Here is a 15,167-nt window from a genome sequence, read left to right as displayed (position 1 = left end):
GCCATCAAGAAGGCTGGCTTCCTCGCTTCCTGCTCCACGTAGCGTGGCGTGGTGCAGGCTGGCAGGGGAGCAATGGAGCACACAGCGGGGGTGGGGGTGGGGCGGGGGGTACCAAGCACGCAGCACCGTGCAGAGGCCTGATCCACAGACGTCATTCACAGATGCCTGCCTGTGAAGCAATGAACGGATGAAAGACTTTGCCAGAACTTTCTAGTCACAACGTTCAGTATCATCTCTACAATTTCAGTCTTGCCTTCTTCCCAAACTGCATGTAAAATTAGCCATGGTTTTAGCAGAATTTCAGAGATGGTGCATGAAAGAACATTTTTCCCAATTTAATTTTCATGGCTAACTAATTAAGATTAGGCATTAATCCCTGAGCCTCTGGAGCTGCAGGGACCTGAGGAAATGCTGGTAATATGTTTCAGGGACTGGATAATGCTTTGTGAATATTGGTTTATTTAGTTATCATAACAATGCCGGATCAAGTATCCTTTTAGACCTCTTTGGCCCGTGCTCACGGAGGCCCCCTCTCCATCGCAGGCTCCGCCCTTTCCTCCAGCCCACCCCAACAGTCCACCCGAGATCCCGAGATCGTGGCCTGTCATCTCCCACCGGTCCCAGTCCGAAGGGCAGCTGTGGCCAAGTCACAAACTGTTGCCACTATCGTTTGATTGCGACACAGTCCTTTTGCTTTGCTTCCAGACCATCTATAGCAGCTTGCACGTAGAAGGGCAGGGTAGAGTGTGTAGAACTCTGCACAGTCTGAAATGTCTACAGTCTGACAGTGTGTGTTGTGAGGCTGGGGCTTGAACTCAGGGTCTGGGAGCTGTCTCTTAGCTTTTGTTGCTCAAGACTGGCACTCGGCTTGAGTCACACCTCCACTTCTGTTGGTGGTGGTGGTTAACTGGAGGTGAGCCTCAAGAGACTTTCCAACCCAGCCTAGCCTCAAACTGCTATCCTTGTGGGGTCTGGCTCCTGAGTGGCTAGATGACAGGTGTAAGCCACCCATGCCCGGCTTTATCTGCTGGCCACAGGAAATCTCCCTGCTCCTACTGCTCCAGGCATTCTCGTGTTTGTAAGTCTCCCTTTCATGGGAGTGACAATACATATGTCTCTTAATTCAATGTTTGTGTTTTCCTTTCCAAACGCACAGGTCAACTTTGATTCAGAACACAAAGCGTCCTTATTCATGCATCTGGAAATCTGAGGAGGAAAATGGTTTTGGTACTAAAAATCATAAGCAATATGATCATGTTTAGTCAATTTCCTTTTTCCTATTAGCCAGAGGTAAAAGTGACACAGTTACTATGCCCCAAATGGCCAGATTCATTAATAATGTTAGTTCACATTCCCTATTGTAAGAAATCTGGAACTAATTGCTCTCAATTAATCTGCTCTACTCTTTGATAGCTTATTTATCAGATCGTGAAAGATAGATTTAATAGTGCTTGTTGGAAACAGGTTCTTTAATTGGAAACATCACAGCATTTAGCTTACTTTGTCCTCTAGCAATTAAGAACAATTTGGAAAAAGTGTTGTTGATTTTTTTTTTTTTGGTGCTATTGTCTCCCTGATTAGATTTCCGAAGATCCAGACAAACAAATGACAATACTAGCTAGCACTATTGGTACAAATAAAAGCCCAACAGCCCGATTACTTACTGTGAGAAATGGGAGCCACCCCCATCCATTTGGCCAGTGTCTTGCATTTATTTCCCATAGCCTTGTCTCTCGTGCAGGGAAGTGGCAATGCCTCTTAGAAAAGGCACGCTGTGTACCTACCTTTATACAATTATCTTTTCTCCAAATAAGCCAAATCAACGAGAGAAATTATTTTTCTTGATTAAGCACCCACATTTCTCTTGGGAGGAAACAAAACAAACAATTAATCTTTCCTTATTTGTTCTCAGAAGTCCCTGCCGCTGTAGGCACAGGCCAGCCAGGTGCCTGTGGAAGCCAGTCTGCAGCAATTAGACCTGAGCAGAAAATGAATGGACTCGGGGCCGAGGGCCTAATCTGCTGAGCGCCTGGGAGCGAGGGCAAGGTTACGCCAGGAAAATTCCCTCTTGTCAGAACACCGTGCGAGAGTCCTCCCTGACTCCAGCATAATTAACCAGGCCTGCAAATTTATATGAACTGAGTAATTGGAAAGAATTAGCAAGAGATATGTACATTAATCTTTACCAGTTACAGCGTTTAATGAAACCCAGGGTCTGGCGCCCGTCCCTGCCTTGCTTAGTTTGCACACTTCCTACTTCACCTGCAGAGCTAGGGGAAGGCGGGAAAGGGGCCTCCGAAAACCACAATCCAAGAAAACCAAACCCCAACAAAACAAGAAACTCCACGGGGAAAATCAGAAACAACCTCTACAGCGCAATAGTCTCTTAAATAAAGTGTAAAGCTCCCAGAGGATAGGATATTACTCAGTCTTTATTAAAAATTGTTTTACAAAGAACCTTTACTAGAGACGCATATTGAGATATTTATGGGTGAAAACAAAAATCAGCTGGCACCGGTGGTTCATGCCTATAATCCTAGCTAGTTAAGATCCAGGTTCAAATCCTGCCTTGCAGAAAAGTCTGTGAGACTCCATCTCCAATTAACTGACAAGATACTGGACTAGAGGCATGACTCAAGTGGTAGAGTACCACCAGGGGCGAGAAAACCTAACCTAGTGAGCAAAGCACAGACCCTGAGTTCAAATGCTGGTACCTGGTATGGTAGAATATACATCTACAGATACATACACACATATAGAGAGAATATATATTTATATAGAGAGAAAGATAGAATATATATATAGGGGGAGAACAGTTATTGAAAATGAATAATAGCAAATTTGAATTATACTGTTTTTTGTATTTTTTTTACAACTGAAAACTTCCTAATTTAAAAAGGGAAGGCTGGGAATGTGGCTTAGAGGTAGAGTGCTTGCCTAGCATGCATGAAGCCCTGGGTTCGATTCCTCAGCACCACAAATACAGAAAAAGCTGGAGGTGGTGCTGTGGCTCAAGTGGTAGCAAAAGAGGCTCAAAGACAGCACCTAGGCCCTGAGTTCAAGCCCCAGGACTGGCAAAAAAAAAAAAAAACACAAAAAAAACCCAAAACCAAATATAGAACTACTATATAATGTCAAAAAATTTAAAAATGGAAGAAAGGGAGGCTGGAGCGTGGCTCAAGTGGAAGAGTGCCAGCAGAGCAAGGAAGCAAGATGAGTGAGTTCAGGGCCCCAAGTTCAAAGCCGGGCACTTGCAAATAATACATAAATAAATGAAAGAAAAAGGGGCAAAAAATAAATAGAGAAACCAACCTTGATTTCTGTCTGCATGGCGTGTGGGCCTGGCCAGCACCATGCTCGTCTACCCACAGCGGGCAGCAGGTATTCTCTACGCTTTAACCATACCTCTGCGTGAGACGCTGAGGGTCTACGTGGCTCACGTGCAGAACGCTCGCCCTAGCTGTGTGGGGCCCTCGGTGCAATCAGTAAAATACAACAGTGACTTATTGTTATCCATGGGAAGTGCACTGTTGCCCTTCCAAAAGAAACGGCTGGCTAGCTGAGGTGGTTCCTGCCTGTAAGCCTAGTTATTCCTTCAGGAGGAGTGGGGTACGAGGCCAGGCGGGGCCAACGTTAGAGAGGTCATCTCACCAATAAGGTGGGTACAGTGGCATGCACGTACCATCCCTGCTGCGCGGAAGGGGGCTCCAAGGCCCAGCCCAAGGCAAAATGTGAGACTACCAGAAAAATAGCCTCCGTTGGAGGCGTGGCTAAAGTGCGAGAGCACCCACCTAGCAATCACGAGGTCAGTGCTAAGTTAACGAAGAAATGAATGATGGAAGAGAGGAAGAAAGCAAAGTAAAAGGAGGGAAATAAACATATTACTGGTTTTAAAAACCTTTAAAACTGCACTAAAATGATTTGAAAGTATCTATCATTTTTAGATGGGTTAGAAGCTTGAATTTGAAATTTCATAGCTAAAGGTGAAAATCTTTACAGCACATAAGAAGAAATATCCCACACTGTTCTAAGAAATTACTTCATTAAGTGTCCTTAGTCTCACAGGCACTGTATAGTGTGTCTATCTATTTATAGGTCCTTGCCAACCAATACTAAGTTTACAAAAAAAGACATCTTAAGGCTTTCTCTCTTCCATAGTTTGTCACTTCTAGAATTATGCTGACACATTTGTCTGCAAAGCTTCAACTCTCAGCTAGGGTTTTCTTGGATGGAAAGCCAACCACTGGGACAAGCTTATAGGATTTCTAACCAGGCAGAAGGGAAGCACAAATACACAACAGAATCTGAAAACACTTGCTAGCAATGATGGATTTAAGTTATTAACAGATCAAAAAGAGATGGATGGCGGCTTGCTTTTCTTAATCTACATCATCATCTAGATCTATTTAAAGATACGTGGTGCACTAACAAACTTGGTTAAGGTTTCGATAAAATCAGTAAAAATAATCTGCCCTGTTACACTGAGTCTGTATCGATCAATAAAATCACTGTACAAGGAAGGTACTGTTAAGTACTGACAATCCCAGTCATTAATATTATTTAACACAGTGCTCACAATCCTTAACAAGAACAAAGAACAGCTTGTCTCATGTTATAAGCAAGACCTGCACAGACACTTTTACTTCTACAGGCTTCTCCGGTGATTTTATGAAGTTCAAATGGTCGCTCTCTTTGCTAACAGCCCTCTTCCCCCAGCTCCTCCCCATACATAGAGTCTTGTGCTTTCTGTCAACCAAAATCTAAAGAAAAGCCTTGGGAAGAACTAAAGCTGCTACCTATGAATGAACTCAGAATTCTGCCAGCCTGCGCTGTGAAGGTTAGGGGGGAACGGGTCAGTCTGGGGTCTCTCGACATGGTCAGACCCTGCTCAACTTCATCAGTGCCTTTACCTGTGAGGGATGAATTAAAAGAGAATCTTTTCGATTAATCCTCAGGCAGAGCTAACTGAGCAGAAACAGAAACATGTTTGAATATAGAGACTACAAAAAGACTATAGGCTCAAAGTATTTTACCTAAGAAATAATCTATTTTACATAAGGTATCTATGATTATATAGGGAATATAGTAATGAAAAATGTTCCTTTAAGAAGTAACACTAGTTTAGAAGTTATTATAATTCTCTGTGTGTGCGCGCACCTATGCTTAACTTTTTCATTCAAGGCTGGCACTCTGTGATTTGAGCCACAGCTCCACTTCTGGCTTTCTTTTGTGTGTTTGATTAATTTGACATAAAGAGTCTCAGGAAGTGTTCTGGTCAGGCTGGCTTCAAACTAAGATCCTGAGATCTCAGCCTCCTCAATGGCCAGTGCCACTTCGGCTTCTCCTATTTCTGTGGTACTGAGGAATCGAACCCAGGGCTTCATGCATGCTAGCAAGTACTCTACCACTAGGCCACATTGCCAGCCCCAGGATAGCTTCTAACTCAACAATTTTATAAAATGACACACAGAGCTGGGAGCTGGCGGCTCATACCCGTGGTCTCAGGGGGCTGAGATCTGAAGATCAAAGTTTGAAGCCCCAGGCAGACAAATCTGGGGAAACAAACCAGAAACCAATGGTAAATAATGATAATGTACTGGGACTATACATCAGGCCACATATCAAGTTCAATAGGTTTAAGTGTAGATATCCTATGAGGTTTCTTATACAATTACAGTATGTTAGGACCAATAGAAAACACTGTGAAGTTTATAAATTTGTGAAAAGTAAAAAACACTCAAAAAAACCAATGGACCAAAGATGAAATTTCTGATTATTATACATTTCATACATGTGGCAAATTATTACGTTGTATCTCAGAATGTTGTCCCTCTATATATCAGAATACGGATACTGTCAGCTGAAAAGGAAGGAAAAAAGAAATCAAGGGCTGGAAGCATAGCTCAAGTGTTCAAGTGTCAGTTGAGAGAGAAAGCCAAGTAAGGACAGACCTGGAGTTCAAACCTAGTACAGCAAGCCGGGGGGGCGGAGGGGAGAGGGAGAGAGGGAGGGAGGAGGGAGGGAGAGGGGGGGGGAGGGAGGGAGGGAGGGAGGGAGGAAGGAAGGAAGGAAGGAAGGAAGGAAGGAAGGAAGGAAGGAAGGAAGGAAGGAAGGAAGATGTCAAAGAGAAACTAGAAAATACAGAGTCAAATGAAAACGCATCAAAATTTATGGGAGAGGGCAAAAGCAATGCTATAGGATTTTTATAGCTTTTTTATAGCTTTCGACGCTTGATTAAACATCAAGAGAGAAGCTGGGCACTGGCGGCTCACGCTTTTAAACCCAGCTACTGAAGAGGCTGCGATCTGAGGATTGCAGTTTGAAGCCAGCCCAGGAAGGAAAGTTTATGGCATTCTTATCTCCAATTAACTAGCAGAAAGCTGGAAATGGAGCGACACTGGCCATGCCCTGAGTTTCAAGCCCCAGGACCAGCACCAAACAACAACAACAAAAAATAAACAGCTACAAGTAACAAGAAAATAAGAATGAAGAATAAAATGGCTAAAAGCAAAAGTAGAAGTGGGTTTTTTTTTTGTTGTTTTTGTTTTTTTGCCAGTCCTGGGGCTTGGACTCAGGGTCTGACCACTGTCCCTGGCTTCTTTTTGCTCAAGGCTAGCACTCTGCCACTTGAGCCACAGTGCCACTTCTGGCCATTTTCTGTATATGTGGTGCTGGGGAATCGAACCCAGGGCCTCATGTATATGAGGCAGGCACTCTTGCCACTAGGCCATAGCCCCAGCCCAGAAGTGGGTTATTGCTACTAATTGTAATGGGATAGAAATAACTATAAGAGAGAACAAAGAGCAATCATTTGCCAGGAAATTACATAGCCTAAGTGAATTAGTTATAGAAACACAACCAAGCCTAAGCCATGAAGAAATGGGAATCCTTAATAAATCTATGACTAAGAGGGACTCGACTATGAAAAGCCTCCTGACAGCCAGGTGTGGCAGTACACACTTGGAATCGCAGCACTGAGGAGAAGATGGGAGGATTTTGAGTTCCAGACCAACCTGGAATATATACTTAAGAACTGTCTCAAGATAAGATCAAACAAAGCAAGAACAAAACAACCCATTTCCTGACAAAGGCCCTATGCTTGAAGGTGTCACTGCAAAATTCTATTAAATATTTAAAAACTAACACCAATACTTCTTGAGTTTCTCCAAAAAAATGTCCTCTTGGTATTAGAATCAGACAATACGGGAAATAAAAACTACAGATTAATATCCTTTATGAGCATTAATATGAAAGTCCTCACTGAAATCTCACAACCAAATTCACACAATGACCAAGTGAAATTTATTCCTGAAATGTAAGGGTGGTTCAACAAAAACACATCAATCAACTAATAAATCAAAATAAGAGAATGAAGGGGAGAAAACCTACACAATCATTTCGATTAGTGGGAAAAAAGGCATGAGACAAATGTCAAAATCTGCCCCCCCCCCAATTAGAAAAAAACATTAAGTAAATTGCAGTAGGAGAAAATTGCCTTAGCATAATAAAAAGGACATGAGAAATGAACAGCAAACTTCACAGTGAAAAACATTTTCCTTCTAAGATCAAAAGCATAGATGAATGCTTGTTTTCCATATCAATTCAACATAGTGCTAGAAGTCTTAGCCAGAGCAACTAGGCAAGCAAAAGAAATAAAAAGCAGCCTAACTAGAAAAGAAGTAAGCCAGGAATGGTGGCTCAGGCGTATAATCCTAGCTACTCAGGAGGCTTTGACCTGAAAATCATGGCTCAAAGTCATCCCAGGCAGGAAGAATGCCATGAGACTATTCCAATTAACTTCTCTCCTGACCCAAGCAAAAGCCAGAAGTGGAGCTGTGCCTTACGTGGTAGGTAGAATGCTACCCTTAAGCAAAGCAGCTCAGAGATAGCATGCAGGTCCTGAGTTCAAGCCCCAGGACCAGCACCTAAGTAAATTGAGCAAAATTATATCTGGTTGTAGGCGGTATGATTTTATATGTAAAAAAATCCAAAGCAGTCCATAAAATACAACTATAACTAATAATTGCCATGTATCAGCTAAGTACCATGATATAAAACAACACCTTCAAGCAAATACATTTTAATATACTAACAGTTCAAAAGGCAATTAATAAAACATTTCCATTTATAATTCCAAAATGTAATAATCAGTTAACTAAGGAGGCAAGAGACTTCTATAATGAAATCTGTGAAATAGTTCTCAAAAAAATGAAGGAAGCCAGGCTCTGGTGGATAACAAGCATAATTACAGCTACCAAGAAGGTTGAGATCTGAGGATTTGGGTTTGAAGCCAGCCCAGGCAGAAAGTCTATGAAACTCTTATCTTCAATTAACCAGCAAGAAGCCAGAGTGAAGGCATGGCTCAAGTGGTAAAGTGCCAACCTCAGGCAGAAAAATCCAAGAAAGAGCACAAGGCCTTGAGTTCATGCCCCAGTACCAACACTGACAAACATACATACATACACACACATACATACATACATACATACATACATACATACATACATACAATTTAAAAACTAAACAAGATCCAAGCAAATGGAAAGATAATCCATGATCATACCTTGGGAGACTAAACATTTTAAGATGTCACTATGATTCAGAGTCATCTACAGACCTAATCACTCTCCTAAGATTTCTTTGGAATCTCAAAGCACTAAAACATGGCCAAAACCAGTTTGAAAAAAGCTTCGTGTTTTCCAGATTTCGAAATTTGCTACAATAATCGAAACAGTACGGAACTGATGTAAAGGCAGCCATTTAGACCAATGGAATAAAGCCCTAATAAGCCTTCGTGTGCTTGGTCACGTGACTGTCACAAGGATATCACGGCCATTCAACGGGGAAAAGACCATCTTCGCAACAAACGGTGCTGGAAAACTAGACACCCCATGCAAAAGGAGGGGACGGGATCCTGACTAACACCACACACAAGTAACTCAAAATGCATCCACAGCTTAAGGCATAAAGCTATACAAGTCTTTCACAAAAACACAGAGTGAGAGCTTCAGGACACTACCAGAGTTTGATTTGTTGGGCGTGATACCAAAGGCACAGGCAATGAAACAAATAGGCCCTCACGAAAACTTAGCATTTGCTGCATCAAAAGACTGGTGGCGCACGCCTGTCATCGTAGCTCCTCAGGAGGCTGAGCTCTGAGGACTGCTCTTTGAAGCCAGTCCAGGCAGAAACGTCCATGGGACTCTTTTCTCCAATTAGCCACCAAAAAAGCCAGAACTGTGTGTCAAGTGGCAGAGCACTAGCCTTGAGAAAAATACCTCATAGATAGAGCCCAGACCCTGAGTTCAAGCCTGAGGACCGGCACCAAAAATAACTGATAGATAGATAAATAAAGCTATAAATGGACGAGGTGAATATATTAGCAAATGATAGTATGTGATAGAGGATTCATATACAGAGTACACAAGAACTCTTAAAACTCAACAATGTATGCATGTATATACACATACATCTACGTCTGTATATCTACATGTATACTTCTAAACTCACCCACATACATATGTAATGGAATATTGTTTAGCCGTTAAAAACCCCAAAATCCTGTCATTTATAACAACATGGATGGCTCTGGAGAACATGGCATTCATGAAGTAAGTCAGACCCAGAAAGACCAACACTGCATCATCTCAGGAATACGCAGGGTCTACTCAGGCTAGGAGTGAGAAAACCAAGCTCCTAGGCACTAGGAAGGATAGAGAAGGGAAGGGACAGGGATAATCTGTGGGTACTAACCAGTCACTAGGTCGCTAAGAAGGGCTCGTTGCTAATGCACAATCGGGTGACTATACATAACAAGGATGATACATTGTAATTTTTCTTAATACTGAAAAGGTTTTGAATGTCTTTACCACAAGATGTTAACACTAGATGATGCACATATACAAGTGTATATATAATTCATAGTGTTAGTTCTCTGACAGTGGGGGAGGGTCTTGCCATGTTTCTTATACTGGCATCAAACTCTTTTTGTAAAAAAATTATTTTATTGTTATTATTAAGATACTGTACAGAGTGGCTACTGTTTCATAAGTCAGATAATGAGTACACTAGGGCTTGAACTCGGGGTCTGAACGCTGTCTCTGAGTGTTCAAGGCGAGTGCTCTACCACTTGAGCCACAGCGCCACTTCCACATTTCTGGTGGTTCACTGGTGATAAGCGTCTCATGGACCTTCCTGCCTGGGCTGGCTTGAGCTGTGATCCTCAGGTCTCAGCCTCCTGTGCAGCTAGGATGACAGGTGTGAGCCACCAGTGCCCGGCTGAGTATATGTCTTTTTTGGACAATGTCACCTCTTCCCTTGCTTTTCCTCAGTTTTCCCCTCCCATGCCTCCCCACGGGTTACACAGCTCATTTTTCCACAGCGTACAGTGAATAACATGACTGCATTTACTCATCCTTCCTCCCTCCCTTTCTGCGCCCCTCCCCACCTTAGTCCCCCTAGACAAACTCTTACATTCAAATGACCATCGTGCCCCGCTCCCAAGCAGCTGGGGTGGCAGGTGATCGCCACTGGGCCTGGCTACTGTATCCATACATCAAAACATCACCGGGACCACTGGCCAAGAGGCATCTCAACTGATAAAGGTGCGTGTCTAGCGTGCATGAGGCTCTGCGTTCAATCTTCAGCACGGAAAACAGAACAAAACACAAAACAAGCTAAGTGTGGTGGCTTACACCTGTAATCCGGCTACTTAGGAGGCAGAGATAAAAGGACTGCAGCTAGAGGCCAGCTTGGGCCAAACGTTTGTAAGGCCCACCCCCATCTCGGTCACTGGCCGGTGCAGCGGAGGATCCCTGCTACCCCAGCTGCACAGGAAGAGCGAATGGCATTGTGCCTCGGGCCAGGCCAGCCCGGCACACAGGGAAACTATTTAAAAAACAAATACAGCAGCAATGACTGAGGACTGGGAATGTGGCTTGGCGGTAGAGCGCTTGCCTAGCGTACCTGAAGCCCTGGGCTCCATTCCTCAAAACCACATATGCAGAAAAAGTCAGAAGCGGCGCTGTGGCTTAGTAGGAGAGCCATTGCCTAGCAAAGCACGAGGCCCCGAGTTTAAGACCCCGTACCATGCTTTCAAGCCTGCACCCCCCAAATATGCATTCCTACGCACACATTAAAAAAATAAAAGGGACAAAAATGGCCGGAATGATAAAGTTTATATTATGAGGACAAAGTTGAACATTTTTAGGAAAAATAAAAAACCTAACCAAAAAACCACAAGGTCCATTGACAGACTTGTACTTCCAACCAGAGGGGAGTAGGTGCCCCTCGCCTCAGCCTCCTTACAGAACTCCCCGGAAAGTCCAGATGCCACATGTCAAATGAGCGAAACGACCGCCAGGGGCGTAGGGACCGAGCAGCACCCAGGAGCAGCGGAAGGACACAGCGGCTGAGTCTCACACTGCCGGGCTTTCCCCCCTTTCACGCACCCCAGATTGGGAGCTGAAAGGCAAACACAGGGAAGCCCAAGAAAGGGGGCCTCCTTGGGAGCGCTGATATACATGGCTGCTGCAAGCTGCTTACTCCAGCCCACACCCACAGAGAACAGCGCTGCACCTGCTCCGGCCAGGGCCCAGGAAGCGCTGCGGGGGCAGCCCGGGCACGGCCAGACTCCCAGCCCCACCTGGAGGGGAGCTCCCCGTCTCCCTGGGCCACCCTGGATGGTGGGCGCAGGCAGTCATGGCCTGGGGGCGGGGGAGGGGGGTAAGGGGAAGCCCAGGGCTCCATCTTGGCCGTAAGGAGGAGCAAGCCCTAGACCCGACCCCCCCCCAGGGCCAAATGCACTAAAGAAGCCGTCCCACAATGGAGCTGAGAGAGCAGGGCTACCCACACAGACGTGTCCCAGCATGCAAGGCAGGGACAGCTCAACCAGAGTCATCCATCAGACCCAGAACAAGGAAGAGCTCACACAAAATAAAGAGGGTGATCAATAGACGCCAATACCAGGCGGCAGAGGCAGCCCCATTACAAATGCTTCCGAGAGTAATTAGGAATACACTTACAAGAAAAGAGACCATGGTCTGCTGAGGCTGTGTAAAGAAGGAAGATGCAAATCACTACACGAGGAGTTTAGAGTCAAAATACAGGAGCCAGCGTACAGCACGCGGCGTGCGGGTTCCGAGCCGAAGGGAAAGGAGGAGGAAGGAATCACGGGGTTGGACATGTCCTGTCCCCTGCAGGAAGAAAACAGTCCGAAAACAACTAAGTAGGGCCCCGGGGCCCTGGGCAGGGGGTGTGAGGAAACACTCTGGTTGGAGTCCTGGAAGATGTACTTCGTACAACGATGGCTAAAACGTCCTGAATTTGACAAGGGAAGTTTACCTACGTGTTGTAGAAGCTAAGAAAACTTCCAAGGGGGAAGCTTTCCTAGAAATACACACCAGGACACTTAAGAAGTAAATAAATGTAGGAAATGAACAATAAGGATAAGGTCTTAAAAACAGTGATTTTAAAACAACGCCTTACACGTGGGAGAAAAACAATATTGATGATTTTTCTTAAAAGCATTCCTGAGGTTGCGTGTCCTTTTTTCTTTTCTGCCAGTCCTGGGGCTTGAACTCTGGGCCCGTGCTCTACGACTTGACCCACAGCGCCACTTCTGGTTTTCTGCTGGTTAACTGGAGACAGGGGTCTCACAGACTCTGCTGCTCGGGCTGGCTTTGAACCAGTCCTCAGATCTCAGTCTCCCAGGCAGCTAGGACGACAGGCGTGAGCCCCCGGCACTGGGCTTCCGTCCTGAGGTTTGAACTCAGGACTTTGTACTTGTTAGGCAGGCATTTTACGGATTAAGCCATGTCTCTGGCCCTTTTTGCTCTTGCTCAGATCATTTTGGGAAACAATACTGAACTCCTTCATTCTTCAGGTTTTTGCTAATCTGTTGACAATGTTTATAGAAGGGGAGTGGGGTGGGCGAGAGGGCTAACGGGGCTGAGGCTGGTCAGGCTACACCACATACGTGTGTGGGACTGTCACAATGAACCATGTGAACACTTAATACGTGCTCAGAAAATGAAGCTTCTGGCCCCTTCCTCAGAGGCTCATCAACGAGACGCCACGCCCTTTGGCATCAGAGGCTCCCAACTTCACGGCTGACAGAAAATGTGGACTGCAAAGGCTACGAGTGAATCATCTGCTATTTTACACTTTCTAGGCAATAAGGAATGGAACATCTCTGGATACCAAATGTCAAGGACACCTGAAATTGAATTTTCTCCAAACTTCTGGAAGGAGCATTTAACTCCAGCCTCATTTCCAGGACCTTGGAAAGGCACTCCAACTAGGAAAGGAGTGTCATGTTCTTCTTCAAGGAGGTGTACAAAGGGTTTCCATTTCAACAGACCTAACAATTAGTGAGCACACAGCATGTGGCCAATGCCACCAATCCCAGGGCTTTCTACTCAGGACGCTCCCCCCCTCTCTCTAGGAGCTCCTGATGGCCCCCCCCCCCGCCGCTCTCTAGGAGCTCCTGATGGCCCCCCCCCCCCGCCTCTCTCTAGGAGCTTCTGATGGCCCCCCCCCCCGCCTCTCTCTAGGAGCTCCTGATGGCCCCCCCCCCCGCCTCTCTCTAGGAGCTTCTGATGGCCCCCCCCCCCGCCTCTCTCTAGGAGCTTCTGATGGCCCCCCCCCCGCCTCTCTCTAGGAGCTCCTGATGGCCCCCCCCCCGCCTCTCTCTAGGAGCTCCTGATGGCCCCCCCCCGCCTCTCTCTAGGAGCTCCTGATGGTCCCCCCCCCCGCCTCTCTCTAAGAGTTCCTGATGGCCCCCCCTCTCTAGGAGCTCCTGATGGTCCCCCCCCGCCTCTCTCTAAGAGTTCCTGATGGCCCCCCCTCTCTAGGAGCTCCTGATGGTCCCCCCCCCGCCTCTCTCTAAGAGTTCCTGATGGCCCCCCCTCTCTAGGAGCTCCTGATGGTCCCCCCCCGCCTCTCTCTAAGAGTTCCTGATGGCCCCCCCTCTCTAGGAGCTCCTGATGGTCCCCCCCCGCCTCTCTCTAAGAGTTCCTGATGGCCCCCCCCCCTCTCTAGGAGCTCCTGATGGTCCCCCCCACCCTCTAGGAGCTCCGGATGGCCCCCCCCCGCCTCTCTCTAGGAGCTCCTGATGGTCCCCCCCCCCGCCTCTCTCTAGGAGCTCCTGATGGCCCCCCCCCGCCTCTCTCTAGGAGCTCCTGATGGCCCCCCCCCTCTAGGAGCTCCTGATGGTCCCCCCCCACCTCTCCCCCACCCCCCAGCTTTGGGAGCTGGGCCTCCGCTGGGCACAGGGAGGCCCGGGGTGTTCTGGGATGCAGCTAAGCCTGAGAAAGGCACGTCCTCTTTCGTGGGCCCATGCGCCGGGCTCTGGGACCAGAGGGCGAGGGCGGCGGTGAAGCTCACCACCGAGGGCAGGGGAGAGAAATGGATAAAACAACTGGAATCACCCGTGGTCGCGTTCATGCTGGACCCCAAGTACCTGGCAGTGCGTATCACAAGGAAAGCTGGCAGGTGTTCACAGAGCGCCCAGCTTAGTGAAAAGGGGTCTCACGAACTTTTACACAGGCCGACCTTGAACTGCGATCCTCCTGCCCCAGCCTCCTGAGTAGCCAGGGTTCCAGGTGGGAGCCGGCAGGCCCAGCTGCCTATCACACTGGAAATGCTCAGTACCCACCCTCAAGCGAGGACACGGGGGAGGGGTCCGGTTTGGGGCTCTGCAGTGTTGCCGGGGGCGATGGCCGTCAGTCGGAGGAGGGACAGGGCCACACGGGCGCCCAGCTCCGGAGGGGAGGGAGGGCGGATGGGCGGAGGGCGAGTGGGGAGCAGGGTGCGGTCTGCAGGCTCCTGCCCCGGCCTGTACCCGTCCTCTCCTCCGCTGAGCACCAGCGGACCCGCAGGGTGGGAGGGGGGACCGGCACACCGGCCAGGGCTACCCACACACACCCCCCCCCACCACGCCAGGACAGCCCAGGGCCCGCAGCAGCGGCTCAACCTGTCATCCCGGCCACGCGGGAGGCAGGCAGCCGAGGACCAAGGTTCAAAACCAGCCAAGCGGCAAAGTCCACGAGGCCCTCATCCCCCATGAACTAGCAAAAAGCCAGAAGTGAAGGTGCGGCTGAAGCGGCAGAGCCTCGCCCTTGAGTGAAAACCCCACGCGAGAGCACCAGACCCCGAATCGGAGGCTC

General features: G+C 47.3%; 1 protein-coding gene across 2 annotated transcripts in view; it reads right to left on the bottom strand.

Moving 5' to 3' along the window:
• The window catches only part of Snx24 (sorting nexin 24), a 119,271-nt gene that overhangs the window by 40,978 nt on the left and 63,126 nt on the right, over nt 1-15,167 (bottom strand). The window lies entirely within an intron of this gene.

The sequence above is a fragment of the Perognathus longimembris genome, chromosome 5 (genome assembly GCF_023159225.1).
Source record: "Perognathus longimembris pacificus isolate PPM17 chromosome 5, ASM2315922v1, whole genome shotgun sequence".
Taxonomy (NCBI): Eukaryota; Metazoa; Chordata; class Mammalia; order Rodentia; family Heteromyidae; genus Perognathus; species Perognathus longimembris.
The sequence above is the reverse complement of the archived record's forward strand: the minus strand, read 5'-3'. Positions and strand labels throughout refer to the sequence as shown.